The sequence below is a fragment of the Camelus ferus genome, chromosome 6 (assembly GCF_009834535.1).
Source record: "Camelus ferus isolate YT-003-E chromosome 6, BCGSAC_Cfer_1.0, whole genome shotgun sequence".
Lineage (NCBI taxonomy): Eukaryota > Metazoa > Chordata > Mammalia > Artiodactyla > Camelidae > Camelus > Camelus ferus.
In genome coordinates, this window is record NC_045701.1 from 20355704 (window position 1) to 20377649 (window position 21946).

The 21946-nt window shown below is 37.7% G+C and overlaps 1 protein-coding gene and 1 long non-coding RNA gene across 4 annotated transcripts in view; both read left to right on the forward strand.

Moving 5' to 3' along the window:
* The window catches only part of FRMD5 (FERM domain containing 5), a 275892-nt gene that overhangs the window by 153304 nt on the left and 100642 nt on the right, over positions 1 to 21946 (forward strand). The window lies entirely within an intron of this gene.
* LOC116664138 lies at positions 1393 to 15696 on the forward strand. The gene is made up of 3 exons (XR_004320493.1): positions 1393 to 1406; positions 10676 to 10682; positions 14208 to 15696. It is a non-coding gene; the product is annotated as an uncharacterized LOC116664138 (long non-coding RNA).

Sequence of the window (21946 nt, forward strand, 5' to 3'; positions counted from 1 at the left end):
AATAAAAATAAATTATTATCTCAAAAAAAAGGAAAGTATTAATTCATACATTCATGGTGAACCTACACTCAAGAGCCTGTTGTTAAATATTTACAAACACTGGGTAAGCTCCAAAAGAGCAGGAACTTTGTCCTGTTCATCACTGTAAATGTGGCACCCAGAAAAGTACCTGGCTTGTTGAACAAGTAAAGACACTTAACTTTTCAGTGTCTCAATTTCTCACCTGTAAACTAAGGACAGTGTACCTAAGTTGCTCTCACATGTGGGATGAGGTAAGAGCAAAGGTGATAGCAAACATGAAAATGCTTTACAGACAAGCAGCACTAAATAATTGTGAAGCAGTCTTATTAAGATATAATACATACTGACTATATTACATTTTCTTCAAATGTTGGTTAAAGAACTCTGTAGTGAAATAGGGGTTTTATATAGATTATTTGTTTCACCTAAAGAAAACATTTATTCACTTTTTTGATTAATTGGCAGTCTTTTATTCTGCCTGGTTCAATTCTAGGTACTCTAGAAAATACTGAGAAACATATTCTTTGCACTGAAAGGGTGTAAAATCTGCTTACAATGATAACTTACATTAAAATTTTAGAGAACAATAAAAATTAAGTAGTGAATGTTTGGTATTAGGCACTCTGCCAAGGATTTTAATGTTTTTTTTTTCTTAATAAGATGCCAAAGATATTATGAGTGGCCTTTCTGATTATAAAAACACTTCTTCTAATACCTTTAAAGTAGCATAGATTTTCTTGTCCAGAGCATCTTGGATGTGAGTGTTTGATCATCATCAATAAGCATTTAATAGTTGATCACTGTGTGCACTCACTGTGCTAATAAAAATGTCAACAATTACCATTTACAAAGTTGGGTGAAGTACAGCCTGTTGGAGAGGAAAAATAGACAAGCATAGAGGCATTAGAACTATATATGCACACCAACTATTAGCCATCTCTCTGCCTCTTAACAGTCTGTCTCCTTCTACCAAAAATTATTTCCCTGGGATAAATTGTCTATGTTAGGAGGACCAAAACATGGGGGACAAAGGGACAGTGCTGGCTTGGGATTAATAGAACAAAAGACTTTTTGGAACTGTATGAGAAAAAAGAATGGAAAAGGAAAGAGTTAGAGCTCTGGAAGCCAGGGCTGCCTTCCCCTACCCCATATACTTTGTCTCCCCTCTTGGAGTCAGACTAGAATTCTTAGGGGTGCAGTCACTGGCTGGTGCCTGTGGACTTGGTATTAAACAAGTGCACAGTTTGAGAACTTAGTGACGAGAAATTTTTAATGATTGTGCCCCAAAGTGGTATTCTTTCTTTTCAAGGTTCCATATGCCAGGACTACTATCAGATTTTCCTGCTGAGGGTTAATTACCCCACATGCCTAACCTTAATCAAATTGTTCCTCATCACTTTATACAGACAGCCACTGAGAGTAGCTCCACACTTTACTAAAGGAGTTGGCCCTCCCTCTTTTTGAAACAGAAATCCCACTGAGCCGTGGAACAAACAGCTCTGTGTTTACTGCTTAACCGTTCCTTTGAGACAGGAATGATATTTTATATTTATATATTCCATTTATATTAACTTTTGTGAAAAGTGCCTTTTGAAGTTTATTTCCATTAAGCCTCAAAGTCTAATCCCTTGATCTAAACCACATTAAATACTCTGATGGCAGCCTGGGCTTTGAACAAATATTTCAAGTAGATAACGTTAACCTAAATAATCCTGCTGCCTCATATATTCTCAGATAAAATATTGATTTAAATGCTAATATAGATGTGCATGGTTCCACTTTCTTACGGCTTTTACCTTATACACAAAAATGGGTGAACATTTAGCCTTTCCTAGACGGTAGGACTTGCTCCGTAGGCTGTGGCAGGGTTTGAGAGCCTTATTTAACTTCCCAAGGGCTCCATGCTCTTAGGTCAGCGACTTGCCAAAAACAGCACCTGATACATGTGCCGATTGGTTTGTAGTATACCCTGTTTGTGATCCATACTGATGAATATACACAGTAAGCAGTCAGATACAATCAGGATAATAAAGAGTCAAATCTGGAAGGCCTTAACAGTTTACACAGTACTTGCAGATACATGATCTCATTGGATCCTCTCAAAAATTCTGTGAAGTAGATACAGCGGGAATTACTATCATCCCGTTTTATCCAAGGCTACCCTGTTTCTAAATAACAGAGCTACAGCTGAACCCACGTCTTCATACTCCAGGGCCCATGCAATTTCCACAGTCCCCACCACCTACTTCAGGGTATAATGAAGAAACACGTCATCGGCATGTAGAAATATTAACTGCATCTTAAGCACTGTGATGGTTTCTTGGTAAAACACTTCAGTGGCATAACAGATTCCTGTTACATAAGTACTTGTTGGTCTGAGTGCTCTAAGCAGTTTTAGGGATTTTTATTGCTTTCCCGTGTCTGACCAGATCTGCCACATTTTGTCATGACTCTGAGTTTGCTGAAGTTGCTGTTTAATGAGATTGCTCTGTAGAGGGTGAGAGAACTTGGAGGACTGCAAGCATAGCTGATAAGCAGCTTGGTTTTGAGACAAAAGAGAACACAATGCTTCTTTGGGTCCTGTGAACTGGTCTTTTCTGTTAGAGACTCTGTGAATGGGGGATTTCTCCACATCTAGTCACTCCCCACACCCGAATATTGTATTCTAAACCTTATTCTGTGCTCTAGCAAGATAATGAGTGTAATGCACATGTAAATCAACCTTTCATTTAAAAGAATAATTCTGCAGTAAAGGAGGAAATGACTGCTACTCTCATCTTGGAATACTGGGCAAAGGGAAGCCATTCCCAAGCACACAGTCCTTCAGTATGACGTAACCTTTTTCATTTAGCAAACATTTTCCCCTCTTTGTGCTGGCAAACCATGAAAGGAAGCATGTAGACTTGGCAGTCCAACCCTGAAGTTTGTGCCTAAAAATTATTGCAATTTAGGCACCAAAGGTCCAAATGACATTTATCATTTGTCTGGGCAAAGACGTTTCTGAAATTAAAAAGGATGACCTTATTTCACTTAGTGAAATGAGATGAACTCTTTAATGGAACCCATTTTGAATAGTTGTTCATAGAGCAATGCTGTCAAAAAGATATATTTTATATTCTTCCTTATTATCAGAAGAAAATACACACCTAAAATAGTCTCAGTAAGACTTGCTTGGTTCTCACTGAGAACCTCATAGTACCATTTTAAAGTTCCTATTCTTAGGTGGTGATTTGGCACAAATTTTTTTTACTTTTGAAGTGAAAACAGTAGTCACAGCACAATTGAAGATAGTACTATGCTTTTTAATGATATTTGGTAAACAATCCCAACATTCTTTTTCTCTTGCTCCTTAATCTTTAGGAAGGCCTATAGTTTTCAAGGCGAACATGTTTTTAATCATTACATGTATAACATGTAATCAGCAACTTATTAGGTGCCTGATGTGTTTGTTTAGTTAACTCTTATGTATGAAAACGAATATATGCATGTATATGTGTGACTGAACTATTATGCGCTACACCAGAAATTGACATAACATTGTAAACTGCCTATACCTCAATTAAAAAAAAAAATAAAACGCTTACATAGCCCTTGTACATTGCAGGCACTGTTAATTTATTTAATCCTCCTACCAGCCCTTGAGGTAGGGACTCTTATCCCCATTTTACTGGGGTACAGAGCTATGTGATATCACACGGGGTAAGCTGGCAGCTGAGGCTTGAACCCAGGAAGTCTGGCTCCAGGGCCTTGCACTTGACCAGCTAGACTGCAGTGCTTTCACCTTAGATAGGACGGCACAGGGAGATTCCTTTCCTCAGTGCAGGCCGTGCATAGGATTTTTCCTCCATCACAAGTGCAGGCACTTTGCTGCCCAGACCCCGCCCCATTCCGGTCTCTGTCCTCACCTGCTCCAGTTAGGCTAATGTTGAATATGTGGTGACAGGATGGGCTGGACCAGCCCTGATGATAGTCTCTGTTGAATGTGTCCCAGGCTCTTGCATCACTCTTCCCTCTCGTGGTCCCCTTCCTTTCACCCTCTTTCTTTATAAGACTTCCCCAGTGAACGTGAGAAAACGTGGAGGGTAGCTGATACTTAATTTGAGTTTTCTTTCAGAGCTGAGGGGGAGATTCCTATTAGGCCACCAAGGTTAGAGGATGACCATAGGAGAGATTGTGCCTGGCAGCTAAGCTGGGACTCAGAACATGTTTTCCAAAAGAAATATTTTTATATATGGTAGTTGGTTTTTATGAGTTATTTGCTTTCAAACAGCAGAGGCCTATACTTCATTTATTCATTGATTCATTAGATCATTTGTTCAGCAAGTTTTTAAAGAGCACCACGAGCCAGGTATTATATGAGGTGCTGGAGACACAAATTGCCACATTGGATTAAGTCCATGGCTGCTCCGTAGAACCTGTTATTTATAGCATTGAATCTATGAGAAAATAAGCTAGTGATTAACTCTGGGGATATACCTTTTTCAGAATTTAGGTATTGCCAGTATGGTAGTCTTAACTTCAGTTATTTGAGAAAAATTTTAAAGTTGGAAATGCAAACTGCAAAATAATGACTTTCAAAAATTAATGTGTGCTTTCATTTGAGAATGAACTTTTTAAAAATATGACTTTCTGGTAACTAACAGTGTTTTAGGTAAACCCCAAAGATTATCATGTTAAACATATATTAATTTATATACCCTGCAAGTGGACATCTTATAAATTGAGATTAGTGAATGATACCCTGATTCTTTCCCCAAACACTTCTCAATATCATATCTTTTTAGTGCAGATGTTTCGGAAGTTGGTCACTGAATTTGAAAGAGGCATGTCTGTGTTATGTTTTTCTTTCATCTATAAATAGAATGGTTAGGCATATTTAATTTAGAGAAATTTCATCATTTAGCACCATTTTCTATTACAGACTAGAAATGTCTCAATATACTTAAGTTCTAAGATGGTTTCTCACTAAATGTAATTAGAGTGTGTAGCTTAGCAGAACCTAGAGGTGTCAAAAGAATGATGCTATCTGCAGTCTTTAGGGAGATTTAGAGCCTCTGCAATGCTCAGGAAGACTTTGGAGGTACGCACGCACATGATCATTTATTCCCAGGTGCACATATACGCACTTGGGGCACTGATACCCGCCTGCCCTACTTCTGCCCCAGCTCTCCTGATGCTCCCTGTTATCTAATGGCTCAAGATCCAGACCTGTTGGTTCATTAAGAGCAAGTCCAGTCTGGAATGAATCTTTCACTTCCAGTCCTGGCTGGTGTTCAATAAAGCATTTAGTCCTTTGGACCCCTGCAAGAGCATCAGACTTTAGTCTGCCTGCCTGACTCCACCATGTGAGGCCAGTTGACCTACCGGCTCTTTCTGCCCACCTCCTGACAGACCTGCATGGACTTCCCAACAATTGCCCAGGCTCCACCAAACACCAAGAACTGCTGCCATACTAAAGTCTTAACAGTTTTTGTGTCCAGTTACTTCCCATCACTTACTTTCCACATTCAGAAAGCTGGTTATAAGTGACCCCAATACCCACACAGGCCTTTCTGTATTAACATGCTCATGCATTCTCTAGACTACTTTCTCTCTCTCTCTTTCTGTCTGTCTGGCTCTGTCTGTCTCTGTCTCCATGGCCTAGCAAGAGCATCTTCATCCCACCTCTGTTTTGAATCTCCAGTGATCTCTCCCTCTTCCTTGTTTTCTGTTTCCCTTACAGACATTACCACACCACCTAGCACTAGTCAGGTGTCATTCCTTTATTTTCTCATCTGCATCAGCCTTGACTCTTCTAATAAGATTATAAACTCCTGTGAGGCCATAAACGATTTCAAATGCTTCTTTTCTGTTCCTTATTGTCTCTAACAATAATAAATATTTATTTCAGTAAGTAACCTGTGATGATAGCTGGTGACACAATAAAGAATGATACAATTTATTGAGCCCTTCCTACGTATTAGGCACCATGTACATTATCCCATTTGGTCCTCACATTAACCTATGAAATGAGAGCTGTTATTTCGTCCTTTTTTCAGTTGACACTCATTGACATTACATGGCTAGGAAGTGGTAGGGGTGCAAGGATTTAAACTCAGGCCTGACTCACAGCCCATGAAAATAAACAACTACATTTCACTTGTCTTCAGTGTATCTTTGTCTGGGGAACAAAATCTAGATAAGCAATAACCGTTTGAGGAGCATGGGGATTCTGAGAGGGAATTACTCACTTGTTTTGTCAATATTTGTCAGTATCTATTGAATCCTTAATATGAAGAGGCTTTAGAAACTTGCACGTAGCAGTGAAAGTGAATAGATGGTGAGTTCAGGGAGGAAAGAGAAGAGGCAAGCAGTAAAGACGGATGGATGCTCACAGTAAGAATTGAACAACCCGTTCGTTCCCTCTTTAACCCTTGTGCTTGAAACCTGATTTGTGATCTCACTAGATGAGTGAAACTGCTCTGCAAAGCCCCTCCAGCATTTCCTTAAGTCTCATCCTCTGACCTCTGTGTGGCACTTCCCGTGGTGACTTCCACTCCTCCTTGAGCCTCTTTCCTCCTTTATTTTCTGTGACAGTCTGCTGATTCTCATATTATTGCTCTGACAACTCTTTTGGCTTCTTTGTCCGGCCCCTTTCTCATCCTGTATGCAGGCATGCCCTAAGGTTCTGCCCTTGACCCTCTTCTCTCCTTCTAAACTCTCTCCCTTGTCGGTCACATCCATTTTCATGGTGTCAGCTCCCATTTGTATGCAGAATGCTCTCTCATCTATAGCTCCAGCAATCCCACCCTCTCCCCAGGGCTTTAGTTCCACATTTCCAACAGCCTGTCAGGTAGCTTCATGAGCACTTTGCTCATGTGTCCAGAACTACACATCATTCGTCTCTCTCCTGGGGACCCTCTTCTTGGATGACATCAGCATTTCACCAAGCCACCTTCGACTCGCCCCTTTGGCTGATCCCCACAGTAGTCAGTGGCCTGGACCTGTTGATTTTTTGTCCTAAAGATCTCTTGCCTCTGTCTGTCAGTTTGCATTCCCACAAACTTTGTTATGACTCAATTAATCTCTCCAGAGAACAATTCTGACCATCTTTGATTCTCTATTCAAAACTTTCAAGGATGTAAAGTGTTAAGAAGAAGAAACAAAGGGAGGGAAGGAAGGAAGAAAAGAAAAAATAAAAGAGAATAGAAGAGGCCTCATTAGCTGGACACCCAAGTCCCCAGCCTTCACTCCTTCCTTGACCCACTAAGCACAGCCAACAGACCCCACTGCCACTGGCCCAATACTCTCACTACCTCTTCTAAACACATGTGTATCTGTATCTCTCTTTCTCACCTGCATTACAGTTATTAGCATTTATGTTTCTCTCTGCTACTAGAGACCACAGGCTCTCATCTTGTTCACTTAGTACCCCCACTGTACCCAGCACTGCACTTTAACACCTAGTAGGTACTCACAGAATTACTGAGTAATGACGTGTGACCTTGACTACAGCTGCCCCCAGTTACTGCTCTTTTGCTCAGCAGAAACAGTAATGGGAGATTTCTCCATTGTATGTGTGTTGGTTTACCTCTCTTTTGCCTCTTTCTTTGTCTCTGTCAGGAACTTGGTTCGTGGGGTCTGATTTAGGGGAGTGGTTCTCGCTTGGCTGCGTCTCTGAAGTGAGCTGTCACAGTGGCCCAGTAGAGCCTCTGGTCATGATTATTTCTGGGCAACTCACTATGCTCTGTAGCCGCTTTGGTCCTCTGCTTAGTGTAAAGTGGAGACAGAAGGCAACTTGCTACCCTCTGGAGTATTTGGGGTAATTCATAGCCAAGCCATCCATGGCAGTAAGTTCCCTCAGCAGAACAGATGCAGCCAATTCCAGAGATTGAACCTGTCCTCAACCATAGCCTGATCCATCTTAGTGGATACTTCTCTTATAAATAGAAATGAATCCTTGTGGCCAACATGGTGCATAAATTGTGTAATAAATATTTCAAAACCCTTTTGAAGTTCAGGGTGTGCTATTAGAGGAGTAGCCTCTGTGCCCTGACTGATATATTCAGGTTCCAAAAAGATACATTAAATCCACAAGGTTTATCCTGAACAGGGTTCTTATTTGAATTTCTGCCTTCTTTCCTACCCTGATAAACTACTTATAAAGGAACATAAAGGCATTATTATCTTTTCCTCTTAAATCTGGGACCTAGAGCAAGTTCTTACAGCCTGTGCTCTGGGCCTCTCCTTAGTCCCCAGAAGAACACAGAAGTGCCAAAGTCCCCAGGAGCCCATTGCCTCAAAATGCTCCACAACGTTAAAAAAAACTAGAGAAAAATAGAAGTCTCTCCCACCTTTAAGATTTCTTTACCACACTTAACGAAGGTTCCCTTACTCAAGTCTAGTAGTAACTTTGTGGAGTGATTCATTCCTTGAAACATCATCATTCAGCTGTCCCTTCTGTGCTGCTGTGGCCCGTCTCCTCAGAAGGCTGGAGAAAGGGACAGAGCGTGAGCTGAGACCACAGTGATTCATTCATTCATTCGCTACTCATTCACTGACTTTTATTTGTTCAACAAACACTTACTGTTTACTACCTGCCAGGCAATGAGATTTGATGAAGGGAAAAACGTGGTTCCTGTCGTCAGGAAACTTATTGTTAATGGGGGAGTTCCACTAAATAGTCAAATGCAGTGATTGTTAATTGTTTTTTTTAGGTCAGAGACCCTTTGAGAATTTGATGAAAGTGTTAAACTTCTTCCACCACTGAAAATAGAACACAAAAAATTTTGCATGCATTAGTGTACTTTGTGCTAAAAATATCTGGCCTTGTAGGTACTAGGAAATATGTGTGTTATGATGATAATCTCCATTTTGATCAGCAAAGAGAGAACTAGAAGGTTTTTAAATAGTGCTCTCAAAGTGTGCAAATTTGTCAGATGTGTACATTAACTCCACATGAAATTCCAGGCCCTCACACTATTATAGAAATTAAAAGCAGAAGCCTCATATATAGATACACACAGGTTATATAAAAAGCTGTGCAATTTTCTCTAGAACTTTTATTTGACATTCATTTGAAGGGCCTTGGGTCACTGGTATGGGTATGTTACTAAATCTCTGCCAAGGACACCTCCTCCTTGGGAGAATGTTAGTCTGATGTATGAATATGAGAGCCACTAGCCCAAATTGCTGTTATAGGTTAAAGATCAGATTATGGTTTATAGAAAATCTTTAATCAAACTACACTGCCAAAGTAGGAGATGAAGTAATTCTTGAGGCTGGGGCCTCAGTAATTTATTCATTCAACATCACCAAATATTTGTTGAGTGTCTGCTGTATGCCTGGCACCATTCTGGACACTTGGAATACATCAGTGAACAAAACAGACAAAAATTCATACCCTTGTGTAGATTAAATTCTGGCAGAGAGCCAGGAGTGGAGGAAAAGCAATAAATAGTTAACATAATAAAAGAGTAAATGGCATGGTATGTGAAAAGGTGGTTAGCATTATAGAAGGAAACTCACAGCAGCTAAAGGAGGATCGACTGCTGGTGGAGGTGGGGTGGTGGGGGGAGTCTCAAATGCAGGAGTCAGTGTGGGCTTCATTGAGAAAGTGAGATTGAGTGCTTGAAGAAAATGGAAGAAATTGCTCTGGCAGAGAAATTGGAGCAAAGGGCTTCAGTGGGAACATGGCTGGAAGGTTTGACAGACGACAAGGAGTCTGGCATGGCTGGAGTAGGATGATGGAGACAAAAGTAAGAGATGAAGTCAGAAAGGTATAAGGGGGCCAGATCACATAGGGCCTTTTTAAGCCATTGACTTTGGCTTTTCCTCTGAGTAAAAGAGACCATTGCAGGATTTTAGCAGAAGAATGGCTTACATTTTAAAAGGATGACTCTGGCTCCTGCATTGACAAAAGACTGATTAAGAGACAAGGAGATCAGCTGAGAGAAATCCAAGCTCAAGATGGTGGTGTGGCTTGAATCGGCACGGTTGGCAGTAGTGGAGTGACGGGAAGTGGTTGGATTCTGAAAGTGTTTGGAAGGCAGAGATGACAGGGTTTTCTGGCAGATTAGAGTTAGGGTATGAGAGACAGAGAGAGAGAGAGGAAGAATCAAGGATGAGTCCAAGGTTTTGTCCTGAACAACTAGAAGGATGGAGTTACCATCAACTGAGATGGAAGAGGCTATGGGTGGAGCCCATTTGAAATAAAAGATCAAGAATTTACTCTCCAGGTGTTGTGTGGCTTGGGAATTCTCAACCTGCTTTTGGTGCATTCTGAGATTAAGCACATAAGTAAAAGGATAAAAGTAAAATAAAAAGTAAATAACAGTCTCTTGCTGTCAGAAAAAGGAGTTACAAGTATAAGGGGGAAGACTGGAATGAACCTTATGATGTTGGATTAGGATTAGAATTAGAGATAATCTAATGGTGTGAACTCATGGTTTTTAATATGTAGACATATAAGTATAAATATGCACACTCAAAAATATTTTCTTTGTCACTGAAAAGGCCTGAAAGGAATGACACTTCACTAACAATGACCACACAACACCGAGATTTGAATATCATTCTCTGTTAAAGAAATTAGGTGCCCTGGAGAAATAGCTGATTCCAGGGTGGGGCAGAGAAAAGATAAGATGAGCCTGGGACAACTTGTTGTGCCACAAAGTAAGAAAGTACTCAAATAATGAATGATAAGAGCCTGTCAAAAAGACACAGGAGCCAAATTAAAAGGATTCCATTGGCCAAATCTGGGACTATTTTAGCATCAAAATAAATAATGATAGTAATAGATTACCACTCATAGACTAAAATGAGATCCAGAAGTCCATACTGATATAATAAATTAATGGGAGAGAAAGAAAGCTCTTCTTCATAGTATAACGCCAGCTGATAAATGAGTAAGGAAAGATAAAGTTAGAAAAATTGTGATTTGACTAGTATTAAGGTAGTAATTGATTCATGCAAGGATTGTCAACGGGTCCTAAATTTGATGTGGAAGAGGATATCTACATAGTCTGCAAGTACTTATTACAAAGGGAAATAGTAACTTTACAGTAGAGAAATCTGGCAGCTATCATTTTAACCAAGTGATCAAAGTTCACATCACCAGTAATGGGGCAAACTGACTTCCTCATATGGTACATTGAGAACATAGCATCACTTTTTTAGAATTCCTGCTAAAAAACGCACAGCCTCAATCTGCTTATTAAGAAACCTCAGACAAGCCCAAATTAAGAGTAGTTTAATGGATATAGTTTGTTTTATAAGATGAAAAGAGTTCTGTAGAGATTGGTTGCACATCACTGTGAATATACGTAACACTACTGAAGTGTGTACTTTAAACTGGTTAAGACTGTTCAAGATTTGCAGATACTAACAACTGTTTATAAAATAGGTAAACAACAGATTTCTTCTGTATAGCACAGGGAACTATATTCAATATCTTGTAGTAATCTATAATGAAAATAAATATATGTATGTAGATGTATGACTAAACTAGCATGCTGTATACCAGAAATTGACACACTATAAACTGACAATACTTCAATTTTTTTAATGAAAAAAAAAAAAGGTTAGGATTAAGATAAATTTGGTGTTATGTGTATTTTACCACAATTTTTTAAAATCTTTAAAAAATTAAGGAACATTCTGCAAAATATCTTTAATAACTCATAAAAGACAAAGAGTGTCCCAGATTTAAAAAGACTAAAGAGACGTGACAACTAAATATAATTTGTAATTCCAGAATGAACCCTGGATAAGGAGGAAAAAATACATATATATACACATATATATATACACACACACATATACATATATATGCACATACATATATATACATATATAATAGTAAAATATTGGGCTTAAATATGAATAAGGCTTGTAGATTAGATAACAACATTTCATCAGCGTTACCTTCCTGATTTGGATAATTGCACTGCGGTTATGTTAAAGAATGTTCTTGTTTGTAGGTAACATCACGAGTATTGGGGGAATAATGGGCCATAATGGTCTGCAACTTAATCTCAAATGACTCAGAAAATAACAATAATATATATACATACATATATGGACAGGGAAAGAATGCTTAAGTAAACATGGGAAAATGTTAACAATTAGGGGAATTTGGGTGAAGGGAACACAGGAGTTCTTAGTACTGTTGGAAACTTTCTATAAATCTGAAATTATTTCAAAACAAAAAATTACAAAAGGAGTTCACTGTTGGACATGTGGAGTTTGAGATATCTAGTAGACATCTAAATGGAGCTGTCATGCAGTCAGTGTTATATTCTGGAGTTTGAGATAAAAGTTTGGGCTGAAGATAGAAAATTGGAGATCTATGTTATAAATGGAATTTAAGGCTGTGAGAATTGATGAGATTACCAAGGGTGTAAATTAAGGTAGAAAGAACCAAAAACTGAGTCCTGGAACAATTAAATACTTAATTTATATGTCCCTCAATAATACTCTTTACTTCTCGTTTAGTCAGTTGTCCAAGGTGGAAGACTTGGGATTTGTTTAAAAGTCAGTTGCGAAGACAGAAGAAACACTATTAACAGCTGAGGAATGGAATTACTGTCTGTTTCCTGTGTTTCTCTGGTATTTGATGAGCCCAGCTCATTTTTTATTCCCAGACGTTTTGGTGCCTGGTTGCCAGCATGTTGTCCACAGAGATTATCTGTGTTCTAGAAAGTGCAGTCATCTTGCGTGGTGGATGGCAGCTGGAGAGAAATAGACCTGCCTATCTCTTGGCAGGGCAAAGTCTTTCATTCAAATCACAGGCAAACCTCCTGATGCCAAAACTAGCCCTCATCTCACAAGTTTGTCTTGTCAGTTTCCTGGTAGAAAACAGCTGTGCTGTCAGGGATACAAACCCCTGGCTAGCCATAATTAGATGAGAGGGCACCCCTTGTTTCCTCTTTAGTGTGCAAGCCTTAAGTGTCTGCCAGTGTGAATGGTGGTGGGGTTTAATGGTTGTTCTCTACCCACTCCTCTCCCCAACCAATACCCAGAGGCCACTTTCTTTAAAAACAAACAAACAAACAAACAAACAAACAAACAAACATATTTCTGGTTCCAGGAAAGCAGAATGGATCACACTTAATAGAAATTCACCATTCTACTGTAAGGCTATAAAGGATATACTCCTACCAACACATTCTCTTGTGGTTCATCCCATCCCCTACATGGTGCCTACTGGCAACAACCTAGGATTGAACCTAGGAAAGAACCTAGTCTTTCTCCGTACAAGAAATTACCTCTTTGCCTAGTATCTCCCTTTCCCCCGAGTTTTCTTGATGTAGCCCTGTTGCCAAAGTGAGCGACTATTTCCCTGGGCTTGATTTCTTGTGGTAAGTCTCTATAATGTTGAACTCTAACAATGAAGGCTGGTTTTAGATATGTTGAGCAAAGATACTGTCATTAGAGTATTCCACTTTGGGTGAGAACCAGATAAAACTTGAGAGGTATCCTTCAAGCCTTTATTATTGTAAGGGTCATTATCCTTCTGGTGCCAGCAGCATTCTTCTCATAAGGTAGGTCCCTACCTTTCTTCCCTTGAAAGTGGGAGCTCAGCTCTTCTCTCTTTCCCTTGTACCCATCATGACCAGAGTAAACCCAAGCAGTTCTTACTTGTGTTTGTGCATTCTAGTTCAGTGGTTCTCACATTAACCTCACATTGGATTCATTGGGAACTTTAAAGAAATACCGATGTACGTATCATTTTTTAAAAGCCTATCCACATGATTCTAATGTGTAGCCAAGGTAGAAAATACTGTTCAAGAGCAGTGGTTCTCAAGTTTTGATAAGCAAGTAAATCATCTGGGGACAACTGTGATTATTATGCCAAAGGCTCTAGTGAATAAAATAGCATCATGCAAGAATAGATGGGCAATGTAAACAGGGAGATAGCAATCCTAAGAAAAAAACAAGAAGAAATGTTAGAGATAACAGAAATGAAGAATGTCTGGGTTTGTTAGCTGACTGGATACTACTAAAGAAAGATTTTCTGAGCTTGAGGATTTCTCAATAGACACTTCCAAAACTGAAAAGCAAAGAGAAAAAAAAAAAAAAAACTGGGCGGAGAAAAGAACAGTATCTCCAAGAACAATGGGACAACTACAAAAGGTGTAATATATACATAATGGTAATACCAACAAGATAGATCACATTCTGGGCCATAAAACGCACCTTAAAAGAATAGAAATCATGCAATGTCTGCTCTCAGAACACAATGGAATTAAACTAGAAGTCAATAACAGAAAGATAACTATCCCATGATATGTGGAGATTAAACACACTTCTAAATAACACATGGGTCAAAGAAGAAATCTCAAGAGAAATTTTAAAACATTTTGAACTAATAAAAATGAAACACAACTTACCAAAATTTGTTACATATAGTGAAAGCATTGTTTAGAGGGAAATTTTTAACATTGAATGAAGTTATTAGATAAGAACAAAGATCTAGAATCAGTCACCTGAATTTCCACCTTCGGGAAACTAGAATAAGAAAAACAATTTATGTTCAAAGTAAGCAGAAGAAAAGAAATAATAAAAATTAAAATGGAAATCAATGAAATTGAAAACAAGAAATCAGTAGAGAAAATCAGCAGCACCAAAACTTGGCTCTTTGAAAAAAATCAATAAAATTGATAAGGTTCTACCAGGTTAACTAAGAAAAAAAAAAATAGACACACATTAATATCAGAAATAAAAGGGCTTCAGTACAGATCCTATGGATATTAAAAGGATAATAAAGGAGTACTATCAAGAATTCTTTGCCCACAAATTTGATATCCTAGATGAAATGGACCAATTCCTTGAAAGACACAATTAGCCTAAACTCTGACAAGAAGAAACCATCTTTATCCATTAAAGAAATTGAATAAATAATTCATAACCTTCCAAAACAGAAAGCACCAGGCTCAGATTAGTGCTACCAAATGTTTAAGGAAGAAATTATAACAGTTTCCTACAATCTCTTTCAGAGGATAAAGGCAGAGGAAATGCTATCTAACTCATTTTATGAGGCCAGCATTATCTTATAAGACAAAGACATTAGAAGAAAACTACAGACTATCTGTCTTGAACATAGATATAGAAACCTTCAGCAAAATACTAGCAAGTTGAACCCAACAATGTACAAGAAGAATTCTTTATTATGATCAAGTGAGATTTATTCCAAGTAGAAAGGCTGGTTCAACACTCAAAAATCAATTAATTCTTCACATCAACAGGCTAAAAAAAAAAAAAATCACATGGTCCTATAAATAAGATCCAAAAAAGCATTTGACAAAATCCAGCCCTCATTTATGATAAAAACTCGCAGTATCATTAAGCACAAATAAATGAGTAATAATTAACATCATGAAAATATAAGGTATTTGTACAATGCACTGATAAATGGCCCGTATTGCCAAAATCAGATTCTGTCATATTGTGATAGTGGTGCATATTTCACTTAGAACACTAGTTAAAAGATTTTTAATGTATTAAACAACCATAATTATAGTATTTTGTTATTAAATAGACAGTGTATAAAATATGTAAAAATATCCATCTAAAATATAAGGAGAGAGAAATAAAAGGATAAATTTATGAATGCTGTTGATTTTGTTATCAAAATAAAAAGTTATAACAAAAAAAAAAAAAACTCAGTAAGCTAGAATAGAAAGGAACTTTCTTAACTTATTAAGAATATCTGCTGAAAGCCTTCAGCTACTGTCATACTTAAAGGTGAGAAACTGAAAGTTTTCCCACTAAGATCAGTGTCAAAGGAAGGATATCCCTGCTCACAACTTCTTTTCTTTTTCCTTTTTAAAAAAATTTTATAATTTATTTGGTGGGAGCAGTGAACATACGGAAAATCAATTTTTTCCAGCTTTATTGAGATATAATTGATATACAATATTGTATAACTTTAAGATATACAGTGTAATGATTTGATATGTGTATGTATTGCAAAATGATTGCCATAATCATGTTAGTTAACATGTCCATCACCTCATTAGTGACAGTTTTTTTATGTGTGGTGAGAACTTTAAAAATCTGTTCTCTTAGCAACTTTTAAATATATAAGATAGTCTTGTTAACTTCAGTCACATTGCTGTACACTACATCCCCAGAACTTACTCATCTTATTTGTAATTTGAAATTTGTACATGTCATTCCTTTCAATGTTGTACTAGAAGTGGTGGCTTATGTAGTAAGACAAGAAAAGGAAATAAAGGGTATACAGATTGGAGAGGATGAAATAAAACTGTCTTTGTGTACAAAATTTGAAAGAATTGATCAAAAAACTTCTGGAACTAATAAGCAACTATAGCAAGGTTGTAGGGTACAAGGTTAATATACAAAAGTCAGTCGTTTTACTGTATATCAGCAATGAACAAGTGGAATTTGAAATCAAAGCACAATATCATTTACATCTGCATCTCAAAAAATGAAATACTTTGGTATAAATCTAACAAAATATGTTTTTATATAGGATCTATATGAGGTAAACTACAAAACTCTGATGAACAAAATCAAAGAACTAAATAAGTGGGGAGATATCTCATGTTCATTGATAAGAAGAAATTGTCAAAATGTCAGTTCTTTGCAACTTGATCTACAGACTCATTGCACCAGGCTCAGATGAGTTCTACCAATCAAAATCCCAGAAAGTTATTTTGTTGATATTGACAAACTGATTCTATAGTTTATATAGAGAGGCAAAAGGTCTGGAAGAGCCAACTCACTACTGAAGGTGAAGAACAAAGTTGGAAGACTGGCACTACCCAACAGCAAGACTTACTATAAAGCTACAGTAATCAAGGCAGTGTGGTATTGGTGAAAGAAGACACAAATTGATCAGTGGGATAGAATAGAGAATCCAGAGATAAACCCACATAAATGTAGTCAACTGGTCCTTGACAGAGAAGCAAAGGCAAGACAACAAAACAAAGATAGTCTTTTTGGCAAATGATGCTAGAACACTGGACAGTCACATGCAGAAAAGTAAAATAAAATAAAACTCTATCTAAACACAGACATTATACAAAAATTAACTCCAAATGAATCATAGACCTAAACGTAAAAATCAAAACTCTGAAACTCCTAGAACATAACATAGAAGAAAACCTAGATAACCTTGGGAATGGTGGTGATGTTTAGGTACAACACCAAAGACTGACCCATGAAAGAAAAAATTAATAAGCTGGACTTTATTATAAGAAATATTTCTGCTCTGGGAAAGACAATGTCAAGAGAATGAAAAAATAGGCCATGGGCTGGCAGAAAATATTTGCAAAACACTTATCAAACACATCTGATGAAGAACTGTTATCCAAAACATACAAAGAACTCTTAAAACTTAACAATAAGAAAACAGACAACTCTTACAAAAAGGAGCCAAAAACCTTAACAGACACCTCATCAAAGAATGTATATGAATGGCAACTAAGATATGAAAAGATGCTTCACAGTATATGTCATCAGGGAAATGCAAATTAAAACAATGAAATACCACTACATACCTATTAGAGTGCCCAAAACCCAGAACACTGACAACACCAAATGCTGGTGAGGATGTGGAGCAACAGAAACTCTCACTCATTGCTGGTGGGAATGCAAAATGGTAAGGCCACCTTGGAAGATAGTTTGACGGTTTCTTACAAAACGAAACATTCTCATAGCATGTGATCCAGCAATTGTGCCCCCTAATATTTACCCAAAGGAGTTGAAAACTTATGTCCACATAGAAACCTGCACCCGGATATATATATATATAACAGCTTTGTTCGTAATTACCAAAACTTAAAAGCAAGCAAGATGTCCTTCATGAGGAAAAATGGAAAAATAAGCTGTGGTAAAACCAGACAATGGAATATTCTTCAGTGCTGAGAAGAAATGAACTAGCAATGCATGAAGACATGGAGGAAACTTAAATGCATATTACTAAATGAAAGAAGCTAACTTGAAAAGCCTATGTACTGTATGATTCTAACTATATAACATTCTATAAAAGGCAAAACTGTGGGGACGGTAAAATGATCAGTGGTTGCCAGGGTTTGGGTAGGTGGAAGGATGAAAAGCCAGAGCACAGAGGATTTTTAGGGCAGTGAAAATACTCTGTATAATACTGTAAGAATGATTACAAGTCATTTTACATTTGTCCATAGAATGTACAACACTAATAGCAAACTTTAGTGTTAACTATGGACTTTGGTTGATTGTGACGTGTCAGTGTAAATTCATCCGTTGTAACAAGTGTACTTGTCTGGTTGGGGATGTGGGAGGCTATGCTTGTTGGGGAGCAGGAGGTATATGGAAAGTCTCTGTACTTTCCTCTTAATTTTGCTGTGAATCTAAAACTGCTGTTAAAAAAAAAAAGTCATGAAAAAAAATCACCTGGTGAATTAAAAAGAAAAAGAAACCAATAACGGTCCCTACACAGACCTATTAAATCAGAATCAATAGCAGATAGGGTCTAGGGGGCATGGGTATTTTTTAGGCTCCCCTGGTGAATTCTGTTGTTTAGCTAGATTTGGGAACCATGGTTCTAGATCTGCATTGTACTAACCACTAACCATTTGTGGGTATTTAAATTAAAATTAAAGGAAAATAATTCAATTTCTCAGTTGCGTTAGCCTCATTTCAAGTTGTGTCAAGCCGTAATTATTTAGTGACTTCTGTATTAATGCAGGCGTAGAACATTTCCATTAATACCGGAAGTTCTTTTGGCCAGCACTGTAAAATCTAGAACAGCTCTATACAACAAACATTCTGAGAGGAGTTCTATTTCTAAAACTGTTGCATTCTGTTCTCTTACTTAAACAACCAAATTTCATCTAATAAGAGGCTGGATAATAGTAGTTACTGTTTTATGTGAGTTTATAATAGTTATTTTCAGACAATTCTGTTCTCCTATCCTCCTAGAGAGACTCTTCTGTGCACTTGTGAAAGAACAAATCGGTTGATCAGTGTTGTCCCATCTTTATAAGTAGAGATGCCTGTATCAGAATTTGAAGCAAGAGTGTATACATGTGATACGGAGTAGGCTAAAACACCTATTTGTTAAACTCTAAAAGTGTTTGGTGACATGTGTATATTCATGTCAACATTAAATTTAAATGAAAACTTAATATTGTTATTTTAATTTTTTTCTTTTAAGAATTCACAACTTTATCTGGAAATAAATAATTGGTCATATTCAGGAACGCCCAATCAAACAGTGGATAATTCTGCTGTAGGGACAATTCTCAAGTCTGAAACTACAAGCTGAATTAAAACAAAAGCAAACAAAACTCAGAAAAATCTCACATTAGAAGTCTGCTGAAAGAACAAATTTCATTTCTGGTGTGAGGCTCATTAGTGGAGAACATTTGTAGTCTTTATTTCTAAATCCAAATTATAACAGAAAGCAAATATTCTACTCCCAGTATTTTTTTAAATCGAAGACACTTTCTCCTCAAGTAACTTATAGTTTAATGAGCTTCTGTTCTCTCATATTTCATCTCTCATAAGGTTTGGGTTTTGTCTGTCACATTTTTTCTCCCTGGAAATCTAGTTATTAGAAGAAGGATGCAGGGCTAAGACATTGTACTGTATTAGAGATTTCATTATTGGGCATCTTCTGAAGAATATTGGAGTATGTCTCAAGTTTAGCAGACCTAATACATAAATGGAGGTCAGAGAATAGGAGAATGGAGAAAAGGTCAGTGTCCTGTTTAAAAATATCGAGTATTCCCTCACCGGGTAGCCCTGATAATTCTTAGAGGTGTGTTTCTTGTGGCAACAATTGTCTGGATTATAGTTCAAGAATTGTCGGTACTAAAAAGAGCTCAAAAGGTCTATTTTTGTCCTCACTGTGGATGCTTTGTCCTGGTAGGGTGTTCATAAGCCCAGTGTGATGATGGATTTTTGTGAATATCCATGCTTCAAAGCCAAGCCAGGGCTTTGGAGCAGTACTGGTCTGAGTGCACAGAATGCAGCAGCGGCAGCAGCAAGGACCTGTCCCAGGCACTCAGGGCTCATTTGTATGGATGCACTGATGCTGTGGGAGCTGCATACATCAGAGCTACTTCAGTCCCCATCATAGAGCCTTGTGGAAAACAGGATTGTTCTGTAGCTTTGCTTTCCCATCAGAGTTCCACTCCTTAATTTAATGCCCTTAAACTAGAGAGGTTCTGGGACAAAGAGAGCTGAATGTACAAGGCAAAGAACAATTTAAGTATAGTGCTCAGGAATAATTGGCAACTTAGGGTAAGACAAAGTCCCACAGTGGTAAAAATCATAGCATCTTAGCTCTGGCTGAGACCTTGAAAGGTCATACAGACCATTTTTCCATTGCCTGCCTTTAAAACTTAAACCATTCCAGATGGATAAGAACTGATTCTACATTTTAAGACCTCCAGAAAGAAAATTCCACAGCTCCCTTTGAATCATGTTCTGACACACAGTATCTTTTTCACTGCTTGTAAGTTCATTCTTCAGTGAACCCAGATCAATCATATTGCAGTTAGAATTGGTTATTTGTCCATTCTTTAGTGGAGATGTTTAATGACTAGTCAGTGTTTCTTATGTAAAAGTCACTGAAGATCAGCCATGGTTAAATTACCACTTCAGCCTCTTTTCAGTGACAAAAATCTGTTTCCTTAAACATTTTTCTGTGGCCTGGATTTTTAGCCTCTTGTTATTGCTTTTATCTTCTCCTTCAAGTTCTACATGTCAGTCTTTGGTTGTGATGTCTGAACTGGATCCAGAACTGTAGAAATATCTGACAAGTACTTAGTATAATGAGAAACTCACTTCATGATTCCTAAATACCAGTGGTTTTTGCTTTGCACCACAGTGTGAGACTGTGAAAGTGACCATGCAGGCTGAGCCTGAATAGTGTCGTCTTAATCATCAGTGGGAAAATTTATGATACATGAATGTGTGTCAAAACTTTTAAAACACGATTCTTGTTGGTTGTAAATGTATAGAAAAACTTTTAAAACATGGTCAAACTAATATTAGTATACTGTAACTTAAAACATTAAGAATTAAAGTTGGGGGGAGGGTATATATAGCTCAGTGGTAGAGTGTGTGCTTAGCATTCACGAGGTCCTGGTGCAATCCTCAGTACCTCCATTAAAAAAAATTTAAAGTAAATAAACAAACCTAATTACCGCCTCCCCCCCTTCTCCCCCCCCCCCAAAAAAGAATTGAAGTGTTTCATTTCTTTATAAAAAAAACTTATCCAGGGTAGTTTGAACAGTGCTGCCTTCTTGTCATAATAACTTACCCTACTGGGCACACATCCTTTCTGTGCCTTGGCAATTTGTCATCCTAAGTTTGGATCAGCTTCCAACGTTTTATTCTTTGTGCTATCAGTGTCATGAAATAGCTCCAAGAGTTCCTTTAATGTGAAATTTTTTGCCAACATCACTCCCTCTGGGACATCTTCCTCACTCTTTCGTCACAACCATTTTCCTCGTTTATGTTGATTAGTTTGCCTTCCCTCAGTTCCTCTGGTGCATATCTAGTCTCTCGAATGGCAGCAGTGTCAACAGTCCCACCCTTAGCTATTTCTCCTATAACTCTGTTTACATTTCATTGTTAATCATTTTTTGATTCTTTGCTGCAAATTCATCTTTGTTGGTCAATTCCCTTTTTCCGTTACCGTGTTTATCACTGGGAGACAAGGAGACAACCCCACCGGACACTTTGTTGTTTATGTGTGAACCAAATAACAGATATACAGTGACCAATGACCAACAGACTTTGAAAGAAGAGATGTGATTTGTCACCGATCATGATGCACATCTGTTATTTAGGTGGAGATTTGTGAACTGAAGAGCTAGCAGTGAAATTTGTACCTTATGCAATTACAGCTACTATCCCATGGCAGCTGAGATTTGAACCCTGTTCTTGGAGGACTGGTGTTATTTAACCAAGCTGTTATAACTGA